The 13,269-nt window shown below is 43.0% G+C and overlaps 1 protein-coding gene across 6 annotated transcripts in view; it reads right to left on the bottom strand.

Annotated features, from left to right (window-relative positions):
• Positions 1 to 13,269, bottom strand: part of FMNL2 (formin like 2) — a 283,706-nt gene that overhangs the window by 48,646 nt on the left and 221,791 nt on the right. The gene's annotated exons all lie outside the window — the stretch shown is intronic.

Genomic DNA, 13,269 nt, shown 5'->3' with positions numbered 1-13,269 from the left:
TATGTCCCTCTCATTCTTCCCCTTACAACTACTGGTACATCTCTTAAGGCTGACGTGTTATCTGGGCCACCATTTATGCACTTTCTGAATCTAAACACAAGAAACTATGTTCCAGGAGCCTTTTCTCCTTGGAAAGCAGTTCAAATGAGACAGATTATATGATAACTCAACAATGCTGGTCTCTACTAAAGGGAAAGTCGACTTAAGATACACAATGCTTGCTATGTTAATTACGTAGCTGGAGCTGAAGTATCTTAAATCGGGTTTTGGCACCATCCACACAACAGGATGTCAACAGGAGCACACGTTCTCATTGACTTCCCTTACTCCTCATGACAAGCAGGACTACTGGTGCCAACGAGCAGGACAACTGGTGTCACTAGACCCTCTAATTTGAACCCCGGGAGATTGACTACAGCAGCATCAATCTCCCCCATAGCATATACAAGCCCCTAGAGAGAGAGACTTATGCATCTTTCAGTACCAGGGTGCGGGAACAGCGATTAAGCAACACAACAGGGAATGCAGCAAGTCCTTTAATTGAGCCTCTTCAGTTACACATATCAAGTGTAGCAATATTCTTCACAGGACACCTTCTTCGTGAGTAGAGGCTCACTATTGCTGGGACTGAAGCTTGCATGCTGTGATATACAGAAATACATTGGGACTCTTATTCTAATAAAGGGCTTGAAGCTCAATGTAGCTTGAGTTTTCTCTAAGGTCCATCTCCCATGTGAGGTCAAGGCACCCTTGGCAGACGAACTAGAGCAATTCTGCTGCACATAGAGAAGTGGTGGGGAAGATTTGGGGAAGACCACGCAGGGTTTCCTTGCATGGCACTGAATATTGCCTCTGAGAAAACATCCAGAAAGGTGCAAGTGGCAGATCAGTGTTGTATGGGCACACAAAGCACTAGGGTAAATGTAAACTAAATCAAATAGTAGGTGAGCTGCAACAGCAGCTCACAGAAAGCTCTCCTTAGTCCCCTGCAAATACCTTTTAACATCAATGAGATTGCTTGCTAGAGTACAGGTTCCTGCTTGTGCAATTCTTTACAGGATCATAGCCTAAAGTCAGAGGGGGATCACAGCACAACAGCTACAAAAGTTGCAGTGAAGTATGAATACCAGAGATTAGGAACCAGTATCTCCAAGCACTGAATGAAACAACATCATGGGTTACATTCATTCCCAGTGTAACAACCATAGACTCAGATCAACAACCGCAGAGAATGAAATAACAATGGTTTTAAAGAATGAGATTCCCAGGGGAAACCAGTAAGATTAATGTGGTTAAATACCCTAATGAATACATATCAGTACACAGATAACATGAATATATAATTTATCTAGCTGTTACCATTTACACCAGAAAAAGGGGGGAGGGAACCCATAGATCTATTTGATTGCACACAGAAAACAATTTGAAGAATTATTTATGATGAAAGGTAATTGTTTCCAGTCAACAACCATATAGTTTATGCTTTCCAGTACATTTCTGTTTTTCAGATGTGCCTGCTTATGCTTGTCAATGCTTTTAAGAAGCTAAACCATGATATATTATCACTGTATTCACTAAAACTTATTTCACACTAATACTGTAGTTCTTAGCCTCTGGACCACATTTTTAAAGGGAACTTGGCTTGCTCATTTTTGCACCTGCAAATCATTTATGTCTCCCACAAAATATAATTTATTTTCACAAATGGCATCTAGCTAGCTTATTTGCAAGTGAAAATATCATTTGCACGCATGGATTCTGTGCTATTTATATAGGCACCATATATTGTGTGTATATAAGACAGTAGTGACAGGCACAGATTTAGAGACTGTAGTTGGACATTATATCCCTACATGTTTGCAACACTGGCAACCATCACTATGAAACTTCTTGGGGAGTTATACATGTTTTTATGCCAAATTCTGTGGGTGTAGGCTCTTCTAATGAAGTCAGTGTCAGCCCAGCATACTCTTAAATCCAGGGAGAGAGTTTTTCCTGCTTAGACTTTAAACTCATTTCTGCTGCTCTTGAATTCAGTGGAAAGCTCCCAGTGAGGTCAGCAAGAACAGGAATTGGTTCATCATGATGTTTTCATGTAAAGAATGTGTCTTTACTGGGGCAGGGAATATCTGCGTGAACTGATATTCACATCTTTGCTAGTGCTGCATCCAAGTATGCTCTCAACTGTGCCATACTCAGAAAGAGGTTCCTTGCACACACATGGAATAGGTGGGATAATAACTGGAAAAGCAGTGCTCATAAGGAAGGAGATAAGAGAGCAACATGGAGGGGCTAGACCTCAGCCTGACTAGAATGTGTTTTTGTGGATTCTAAGAATTTGTGAGGATGAAGGCCACACCCTTTGACTTCCCAAATCCTAGTCCCCAGAGGAGACCTAACTGGAAGCTCTGGGAGACACTTTTGGCAACTATCTAGCATTTGTTTAAAGTTCCATCTCCTGGAAGCAGAAATTAAATCCTCCTGACATAAGAGCACTTATTTCATATAGGAGCTAAGTGCTCCAAAGCTACAAGTTGAGTCAGCTGTTAATCTTCACAAAATGAACCACTTCCTTCCAGTTTTTCAGGTCTTGTCCTTATTAGTGATAGACAAAACTTGTTCGTGTATGGTCTCCTTCCTTCAATACTCACAATAGCTTCCAGAAGCAAAAAAAAATGGTGTCATAGGGTCTTGTCTATACTCACTGGAGGATCGACTCTGGTGATCAATCTTCTGGGGTTCAATTTAGTGGGTCTAGTAAAGACCTGCTAAATCAAAAGCTGGGGGAGCCCCATGACGAAGTCAACGGGAAAGTTTCCCCCCATCAACCTCCCACTGTGGGACCACCCCACAATTAGGGCCACAATTGTCGTAGCTCAAATTGCGTATCTTACATCGATTTTCTCTTACATAAATTTGTCGACCTAGCCAAACTGTGGTATTCACCATTGTAATCTCTGCTTGCTCAGAGTGGCACCCTGTCCTCATTTAATAGTGGTCTTGACTTCCTCATAGCCTGGGCTAAGAGACAACACTTTTTAGCTCAATCAGTAAAAAGGCTTATGAATTCAGTTTCAAAGATACCAGATTTGATCCTTGCGACCAAAGCCCCATGTATATGTCAGCATTACACAAGAAACCACGACTTCCTAAACCTGCTCCTGCATGGCCTGCAATAGTTCTCTGCCCAGTTTCCCAACCTATAAAACATCAATAACACTTATTAATTCACCTTACAAGGGTGATGTGAGAATGAAAGTGTTTAAAGTTGAACAGCTCTATATAACTGTTAGTGGAGTCATATATATGTCACTAGTCTGTATCTAGTAGTGTCCAGAACTAGTAGTGTTTACACACTTTCTGCATAGTTAAATCTGGACTATTACCCCTGCATTGAGAGTGGGCAAAGTGCTACTGGAGACTGTTTTTCTGACGAGGTGTAAATCAGTGCCCTATCAGTGGCACTTTTCACGCACTGTTTAACATTGGGTGACCTTTGAATAAAAGATACCATATAAACGAGAGTTGGTATTTCTTATGTCAGCTATTCCTGAGACCTACCACTGCTGCCCTGGTTATAAGAAATCACCCAAGAAGTTACGAGCAGGTGGCAATAGCTGGTACTTAATGTATGTATAATTATTTTTGTTGTCTTATATTATAAATTCTTTGGGGCAGAGATTGTGTCTTGGAGCATCTTTTACAGTGTCTAGCACAATGGGGCCATGTCCCTGACTTGAGGGATTTGACATCACCACAACAAAAAATATATATAAAGCGAGAAGGCTGAAAGCAGTGGAGGGCCTCAGGGGTAGGAGGCTGCATTCAGTCCCTGGGATGTGGGAGGTTCTTAGGGACATGGAAGAAATCCAGAGAGAGAGAGCAATCTCTGAGATCCAGTTTGGAGTAAGGAGTATAGCAAGAGACTAGAGAGGGTAAAATAGTACTGGGAAGTAGACTTCCAGTTATTCAATCCGTAGGCCAGTACCCAGTGTTGCAGACCCCTCTCCTCCCAGGGTCCCCTGCCAACCACAGCTACCATGGCACAAGGGCCCAAGTTGGTACTGAACATCAACCAGAGACGGTAACTGGACTGGAAGGGGAAGACTAAACAGTGACTTGGGCAGTGGTCCAGGTTGCTCAAAGAGGGACTATTACAGAGTGAGCAGAGAGCAGAAGGGGGCATTCCAGGCTGCTTTCCCAAACCTAGACATGAGGAGGTACACTAGCGTTGATTGGGAAATCTCACAGGTTAGTGTTTCTTGCCTTCTGTTCTGATGGTACACAATATGATACATGCCTTTTGCTACCATTGTGTACATCACTGCACTAGATTCTCAGTTGGACATTTGTAGCCAGATCCTGATGTCAGTGGGATCTTTGACGTGGGCCCTCTGTAAGAGTGTAGAGCTGGGATTCTGGTTAAAATGGATTAATCTGCTGGATCCTGCAACAAGCAATCAATGGGCCTCTGTGTGGGTTCAGTTGTCCCCTTGCACACCAAACACTTTAGGATCGGTGCCTAAATACCATCTCTTACATTTGCTATTTATCTTTTTGAATGCGTCCAGTTAAACTCTAAGCACAATAAAATAAAAATATACATACAATATAAATATGATAGATACACACACACACACACACACACACACTAAAATAAGCAGACACACACACACACACAATAAAATAAGCAAACACATTACAAAACAAATTACACCAGTTGAAAAACAGACTTTACTTTTCAGTCCATCGAGTCAACCCAACCATCAACACCACATGTACCAAACAGACTGCATTCTCTGTAGAGTATATACAATGAAAGCAATGACAGTGCATTGAAAGCATAACATATTTTGAACATTAGTAAAACAATAGCTGTTATGTCTGAAGAAAGCCAAAGATCTGAATGAAAACAAGCACTAATGGATAGAGTTAGTCTATTTGGTGCTTCTTTCACATTAGAATCAAACCAGTCTGCAGCTGTCATAAGTAGTGGGAGAAATGCACATGAAGGCTGATGTAGACTGGATTTATAGTGGAGAGGGAACCTCTCAAAGTGTGGAAAGAACTAACATGTTTAGAACATGATTCATGTGGCTGTTATGCTTTACTTTCTGACTTTTCAAGCTGATAGGAGATTTTTCTAAAGAAGCAATTTTCAAAAAGTCTTTCTGCAGAACAATGAAATGTCTTACTGGGTGACCAAAGCACAAGTATTCATTGCGACACTCCTCAGTACACTTCTGACTGCTACAACATCAATTGCTCCAGGGTGTTTCTCACTGAAACAAGGGAGAATGTTAAAGTTCCTGCTTCCTCCCAGAAACGCTTTGCTTTATAGTGGATGGCACAGAAGACCACCACCGGACCATTGGTCACAATAATAAAGAAGCTATTAGCATAAAAACAAACAGTAGTTCTGTGGCACCTTAGAGACTAACAAAATATATAGCAACATGAGCTCTTGTGGGTAAGACCCTCTTCATCAGAGGAGCTGGAGTAGAACTATCTAATGAAGTGGGTCTTACCCACAAAACCTCACAATACTAGATATATTTTTGTTAGGGCTTATCTAGACTACGCGGAACAGTTGAAAGAGGATATGCAAATTCCACGGAAATTTGCATACCTTCTTCGGGCCGCACTTTTGAAAGCAGAGGTTTCAAAAAAAAAAAAAAAAAGAGGTTTATGCAGATATTCGACAAGGGGGGGGGGGGTTTGCTGAAAAAGCGGTTTCTAAACTACTTTCACTTTCGAAAGCTGTGCTTTCGAAAGTGAAATCGGAAGAAGATATGCAAATTCCTGCAGAATTTGCATATCCTCTTTCGACTGTTCCGCGTAGTCTAAATAAGCCCTTAGTCTCTAAGGTGCCACAGAACTACTCGTTTTTAAAGTTACAGACTAACACAGCTACCCCTCTGAGGCCTATTAACATAAGTGCTACAAAGCCAAAATCCAGACTCAAATATGAAATGCTCAAAAGTGCACTCAGAAAAGGTAGGCAATTCATACAATAAAATACATGATAAAACTCTTGTGGGTTCTTCAGACTCACATTAAAATATTTTAAGACAATGAACCAGATCCTTGCACTGCAACATCCTGAATCCAAAGTACCATCACAGAGACATAAAAGAAGTGCTAACATGTGCCAATATCTTGTCTAGCTCTGGGCTAAGGCCAGGCTACACCACTTCCTCCACTCAGATGTTTCCTGCCAGAATCAGAAATCATTTGTTCTTATGGTTCACATAAAGCCCATTGTTTAGTCTGGTCTACTTAAAACTCTGTCCTGGAGTGCCCTACTGTGGGTCTATTAGAACAGATGATTAGTACATTTCAAGGAATGCCAGACTGAGGGCATAAAAATTCTGTCTCATTTTCTGCTTTGGCCCACATCTCTTTTGGAACATGCATGTAGACAAAGGAAAATACAAAAGACAAGGAAGGACAAAAGATGCACCATTCTAAAGATACTGACATTTAATATTAGCTCTCCCACAAACAGACAAACAGAACACCCAAATCTGACAGAATTTCAGAAACCTACTCATATAGGTGTGGAGGCACAAAAGAAATGGAGGAATCACCAGCTGATTTAATTTCATTTCAGAAGCTTGCACTGGGTCTGATCTAACTCCCATTTATTTTCTCCATTGACTTGAATAGGAGAAAAGTTCATTAAGACGGATGCTCTTACTTAAAACCCTCTGTGCTCCAGAGACCCTGCCTGAAACAGTAATCATTTACAGAATGGAAGAAAATGTCAGGCTCATCCAAACTTTAGATTCTAAACAAACAAGTATTTCTAATGCCATTTCAGAAAAACTGGAATTGATTTAAATATAAAACACATATATCATCAGTATGTATATGGAAATCAACATAATGCTAGTGCAGAAGATCCTCCAGTGATAACATAAACCCAAAACAATCAAGGACTGAATTCTGGGAGACTTCACAGGAACAATTTCATACTGATGATGGGAAAATAATGACAAACAAAAGCTAATTATTACAATTAGTTATATTAAACCAGGAAATGGCCTCCAGTCTACCAACCTAACAATCAACTGACAAAGATACTGCACCAATGACTCTGGCCCAGTGGAGCAGAGTGGCAGACGTCAAAGAAGGGACAGCAGGGAGGAGAAGAAACAAAAATACCACTTCTGTGGCCATTACAAGAGGCAGTGCTGTTTACAAATATCTTACTTTGTCATCAGATGTGGCAGTGCTGGGAACATGTGCATTACAAGAGGCAGTGAAGTGACTTAAATCCTTGATAATAAATTGTATCATCTCATAAAAGAGCAAAATTACAGTTGCAATCTAGAGCCTAAAGACTGGCAGATGTCCAAAATATGGTAAAAATTAGACTCAAATGCAGAAAATCATATGTAGTCATTTATATCTGAAAAGATTTACAGGATCTGTCATTTACATTGGAAGCACGGGTAAGTCCAAGACCTTACTTTTATCATTGTTACTGAATACAAGAAAAAAGACTTACGCTGGTACCACAGTTATAAAAAAAATAACCATGGTGAAAAAGACAGCGGAGGCTATATCAGTCTGTGTCATTCCAGGAGAACAATGTGTTTAGTTTGGTTTTTGAAAAACCATCCAGTATGGATTCTTTAATGAGGAATAGGAATATGCTAATGAGGTATTTATTTAACTGATGTAGCACAAATGTATAATAGAATCCTAGAGAAAAACAGTACGACTTCTTATGGGAAGGTTAATGAAAATGATGCCCACATCACAGCAGAATGTTGTCAGGTCATATTGTTCAGTGTTTCCCAATCTTTTTGATACCAAGAACTGGCTTGCTGCCTTCCTAAACTGTGTCAGGGAGTAGCGTCATCCACAGAACAGTCAAAGAGAAACACTGATATAATTCACATTCAGACCACCCAAAAGCAAAGTTCAAATAAGGCAACATGTGTGGCAAGCTGTTCTTTTTCTTAATTCATTTGTAATTGAGCACACTCTGTAGAGTACCTGGACAGAGAGGTAAGAGACAAAAGATATTATCATGTGATATTTTCAACAAATTAGTGTGGGGATAGAAGTTGTTATGGACAGCATGTGAAAGATTCAATTAACATTTGCTCTTCTAGAAGCAGGGTCCCCTCCTACTCATGCAAGACCCAATTACACAGAGAATCATCTAACTTTATTATAGAACGTGCTCATCTCTTAATTTAGCAGCAAGAAGATAGACACAAATAGTGTGATAAGGATACTTACTCCAGGTTTCAAAGTTTGGAGTCATAGCTTGTTGGCCCATGGCATAAAGTGTGTATTATGAGAGACAGCTGCTGAACCACTATCTGTTCAGAATCCTGGTATTTTTGTTTGTAACACTGAAAAAGGTTTTTCTTGCCCAAATACAGTTCCAAAGACGGACTCCAAGCAACATATTTATTTATTTATGGGCTGTCCATTATTATATGTATTTCTGGGGGACTGAGCTCTGTGTCTGGGCAGGGCAATAACAGATACAGCCATTACAAATATATAAATTGAAAGGAAAGATAACAGATACAGATTTTATAAACAAGAAATGCCACTGCTACCAGGAAACAACCTTGATGTTCTGAAAAATCCATGGAGAGTATGTCTGAAATCTCTCAAAGTACTTTGAGCATGAAGCTGTAAATGCTGTTAACAGTTGATTAAAGCCAGAAGATGAATATTTCTGAAGGCTAATACTGGAAAATATAAACCTTAGCACAGTTCTTGCAATTACAGACATTTTCTAGCAGTACAGATGTTGAAATGACCAGCACAGCATGTGCTTCCAAGGTTATTTTAAACTGCTTCCTCTTCCCCTTTCCTTAAGACATCAATAAGCTCTCAAGTTCTATAAAAATCACAGACTTTCTACAAGCAGGACCAGCAGAATGCATCATGTATATTTCACGGCATACAGTGTATAGATATGGAAATAATAAATATGCAGATGTACAAAACACAGAAATTAAAGAGGCACTATTCTACATCTTTCTTTCTTTCTGTGTGATTCTGTCATGACTCCACAAGGCTTTCTTTTTCTTCTTCTTACAACAGTCTACTGTAGGAGTTTCAAACTCCCAGTCCAGGCACTATCTGTGGCCTGACAACTTTCCCAATCCAGCCCGTGAAATATTTTGGGTCACCAGTGCCCACACAATCCCAGCCACAGAGGGCACCACTCAGTGCAGGAAGCCTCTACCACGACGGCCAGTGAGCCAGCCAAACTGATGCACTTCTGCAGCAGCAGGGTAGGGCCAGTGGGTTTCAATTTCAGTTAGCCAGTGCAGGGGATCCCAGCACAAGGATGCCAAAGTTAGCAGAGGAAGGAGGCAGACGGGATTCCAGGGTGAGGGTGCAGGTGCTTGCGGGGACAGATGTGGGGAAGGGATCCCAGCACAAGGACTCAGTTTCATGTCTTTTGCAGGATCCTGGTCTCTGTCTGGGCTTCTGGACACAGAGGGAGGCCCTATCAACTTGCATGTACTGCACTGCCAACCCCAAGCATTCAAGAATCAGCCCTTAAGAAGAGACTGGCTTCTTGAAATCACTGATAAAAATGGCATCCTTTTATTTAAATCACTCAGGCATCCTTTTATTTGGCATTTAGTGTTTGAGGTCTTTGGCTGAATTTGAGAGACGTTTCCTAGCTTTTCTCCACAAACCATACGACCTAAACTCTTCGGCTACGTCTACACTGGCCCCTTTTTCGGAAGGGGCATGCTAATTTTGAAAGTGGGAATAGGGAAATCCGCGGGGGATTTAAATATCCCCCGCGGATTTAAATAAACATGTCCGCCGCTTTTTTTCCGGCTTGGGGAAAAGCCGGAAAAAAAGCGTCTAGACTGGCCCGATCCTCCAGAATAAAGCCCTATTCCGGAGGATCTCTTATTCCTACTTTATTCCGGAGGATCGGGCCAGTCTAGACGCTTTTTTTCCGGCTTTTCCCCAAGCCGGAAAAAAAGTGGTGGACATGTTTATTTAAATCCGCGGGGGATATTTAAATCCTCCGTGGATTTCCCTATTCCCACTTTCAAAATTAGCATGCCCCTTCCGAAAAAGGGGCCAGTGTAGACGTAGCCTTCCTTAAAAAACAAAAATTAAAAAAAAAAATTAAAAAAAAGCAGACAGGGATTCTCTTCTAATACCAGAAGCTGGCTAGACTGTCGGGCCCAATGGGTAGTGATCAACGGCTTGATGTCAGGTTGGCCGTCGGTCTCTAGCAGAGTGCCCAAGGATCGGTTCTAGGATATTTTGTTCAATATCTTTCTTACTGATCTGGATGAGGGGATGGATTGCACCCTCAGCAAGTTTGCAGATGACGCTAAGCTAGAGGGAGAGCAGGGATAGATATGCTGGAGGGCAGGGAAAGAGTCCAGAGTAACCTAGACAGATTAGAGGGTTGGGCCACAAGAAATCTGATGAGGTTCAACAAGGACAAGTGCAGAGGCCTGCACTTGGGATGGAAGAATCCCAACCATTGTTACAGGCTGGGCACCAACTGGCTAATTAGTAGTTCTGCAGAAAAGGACCTAGAGATTACAGTGGATGAGAAACTGGATATGAGTCAACAATATGTCCTTGTAGCCAAGAAGGCTAATGGCATATTAGGTTGCATTAGGAGGAGCACTGCCAGCCAGGGCCAGCCTTAGGCCAATTCAACCGATTCGGTCGAATCGGGCCCCGCGCCCCTGAACCCGGAAGTGCCGGCCGGCAAGTTACAGAGTTGAGAGCCTGCTCCACCACTATGTGGAGCTGGGTCTCCCCCCCGGCTCTGCCCGGAGTGGGCCCGGCTCCCCCAGCCAGTCCCCCCGCATGTCCTCCCACCCCGCCCCCCAGAGCGTCCCCCTTGGGGAAGGGCATTGGGGGCTGGAGGGGGAGGTGCTGGGAGAAGGCTTGAAAGAAGTAGTAGGCATGAGAAAGGTGGGGGTGGAGCAAGGGATGTGTGAGGGCACAGAGGGGCAGGAAGGGAATGGGGCAGAGGGTGGTCAGGGGGTGAGTATCAGGGAAAAAGAGATCAAAGGGGACAGGAGTAGTGAGGGAAGGGGGAGGCACCAGGAAGGTGCAGGGGTAAGGGAAGGTGCAGGTGCCAGGGGATTTTGGGGTGAAGCAGAAGGGCAGACACCTGCAGGGGAGGGACCAGCACCAGAGGAGAGAGGCAAGGGAGGTGTTAGAAGGGGATGAGGAGGGGTAACTCACATGAGCAGAGTAGGGCTACTGGAGGAGTGGGCACAGAGGGGAGAGAACAGCTGGTGGAGGGGGGCAGGTCGCAGGAGGGCTGAGCGCAGTGAGAAGGGCAGGAGTCAGGACAGCAGAGGAGGGGGAGGAGTTGGGAGGCAGCAGGCACCAGGGGAGATGATGGAGCAAGGACAGGAGACATGGCAGCAGAGAGAAAAGGTAAAGGTTTAAAAATATTTATTAATAACTTGGTATGCTGCCCACGGCAGTTTGTTTGCGCCCCGCGGTGCAGTTTGTGTTTATGTGGGGATCAACATGTGGCCAGCGAGTGGGAGCCAAAACAAAAAAGTAGCCAGTGTAATGATCGTCTGTTGATGTGTTTTAGTAGTTAAATTCTTGGACTGTCATTGCTCATGAAAAGTGCTGTCACATGGGTGGAAATCGGGTAAATATTGCATTTTATTAATATCAGCAGAACTGACTTAAATGGGGCCTGTGTGTTGTATAGTCTTGCCTTACTCTTTGAATTCATGCCTGTCAGTGCGAGAGAAGCTATTTGTATATATTTGCTTGCATATGCAACCACACTTAAGTTGAGGCACTCAGCATGTTCTGTAAGTTGAGTTGCCCTAGCTCATCCCTGACAGGTGTCTGTCTAACCTGGTCTTAAATATCTCCAGTGATGGAGATTCCACAATCTCACTAGGCAATTTATTCCAGTGTTTAATCACCCTGGCAGGCAGGAAGTTTTTCCTAATGTCCAACCTAAACCTCCCTTGCTGCAATTTAAGCCTATTGCTTTTCATCCTAACCTCAGAAGCCAAGCAGAACAATTTTTTCTTCCTCTTCCTTATGATACCCTTTTAAGATACTTGAAAGCTGCTCTCATGTCCCTTTTCAGTCTTCTCTTTTCCAAGGTAAACAAGGCCAAATATCTTCAGCCTTGCCTCATATCTCATGTTCTCTAGACCTTTCATCATCTGTGTTGATCTTCTCTGAATTTTCCCCAGTTTCTCCACATTTCCTGAAATGTGGTGCCTAGAACTCGACATGATACTCCAGCTGGGGCCTAATGTAGGCTCATTCCCTGCCTAGGGGACGTGAGACAGGGTGGCTTAATTTCCAATCCTCCTGTTTATTCTTTTCCTAAGCCAGGAGGGCACAGTAGTTCTGATGGGGGTTGGAGAGGAGATGGAAGCCAGATCCAAGATCAATGAACCCTGGGAAGTGGGCCCATTGGAAGGCGATTGGACCTGCGGATGCCTTGGGGGGCAGCAGCAAGGGCCTGCTTTGGGAAGCCCCCTCTTTGGAGGTTAATGTGGCAGCATTGACACACCACCCAGAAGCAGGCGCCACAGACACTAACTGCAGATTCATGGGACGGCTCTCATAGATCTTGCACATGCATAAGATGATAGATCTGCAGGGGGGGGGGGGGCAGTGGTGTAGTGAGGGGACCGGAGGGGTCAGTTGCCCCTGGGAGAAAAATAATATAAAATGGATCAAAATTATAGGTGCTTTGTGAATATGCTGACTTGAGAGTGGAAAGATTTCATATTATCATATATGATTCTTGGTAACCCATCTCAAATTTGAAAAACTAGGTTGATATCAAGAGCTGTTGCATTCAGTTCACCATTTGCAGTATCTCATTAGGATGTTTAGTGGAGAAGATGTTGTTGTTGTTTTTATTTATACTGTGGGCAAAGCATGGGCTCACAAGAATTCCTCCATTGTTTTACCATGAGTCTCAAAACATTTGGGCTATGTCTATACTGGCGGCTTCTTACGCAAGAACATCTTGTACAAGTGTTCTTGTGCCAGAAGTCTTGAGCAAGAAAACGTCCACACTGCCATGTGCGAGCTGTGCTTTTGCGCAAGAGCGCCCATGGCAGTATGGACGCTCTCTTGCGCAAGAAAGCTCTCATGGCCATTTTAGCCATAGGGCTTTCTTGCGCAAGAAATCCCTGCCAAGCATCCACACTGCCCTCTTGCGCAAGAGCTCCTGTGCAAGAGGGCTTATACCTGTTAAAAAAAAGAGCGTAGCTCTTGCGCAAGGAGCCCTCTCTT

The sequence above is a fragment of the Pelodiscus sinensis genome, chromosome 7, assembly GCF_052426305.1.
Source record: "Pelodiscus sinensis isolate ZL-2025 chromosome 7, ASM5242630v1, whole genome shotgun sequence".
Lineage (NCBI taxonomy): Eukaryota > Metazoa > Chordata > Testudines > Trionychidae > Pelodiscus > Pelodiscus sinensis.
The sequence above is the reverse complement of the archived record's forward strand: the minus strand, read 5'-3'. Positions and strand labels throughout refer to the sequence as shown.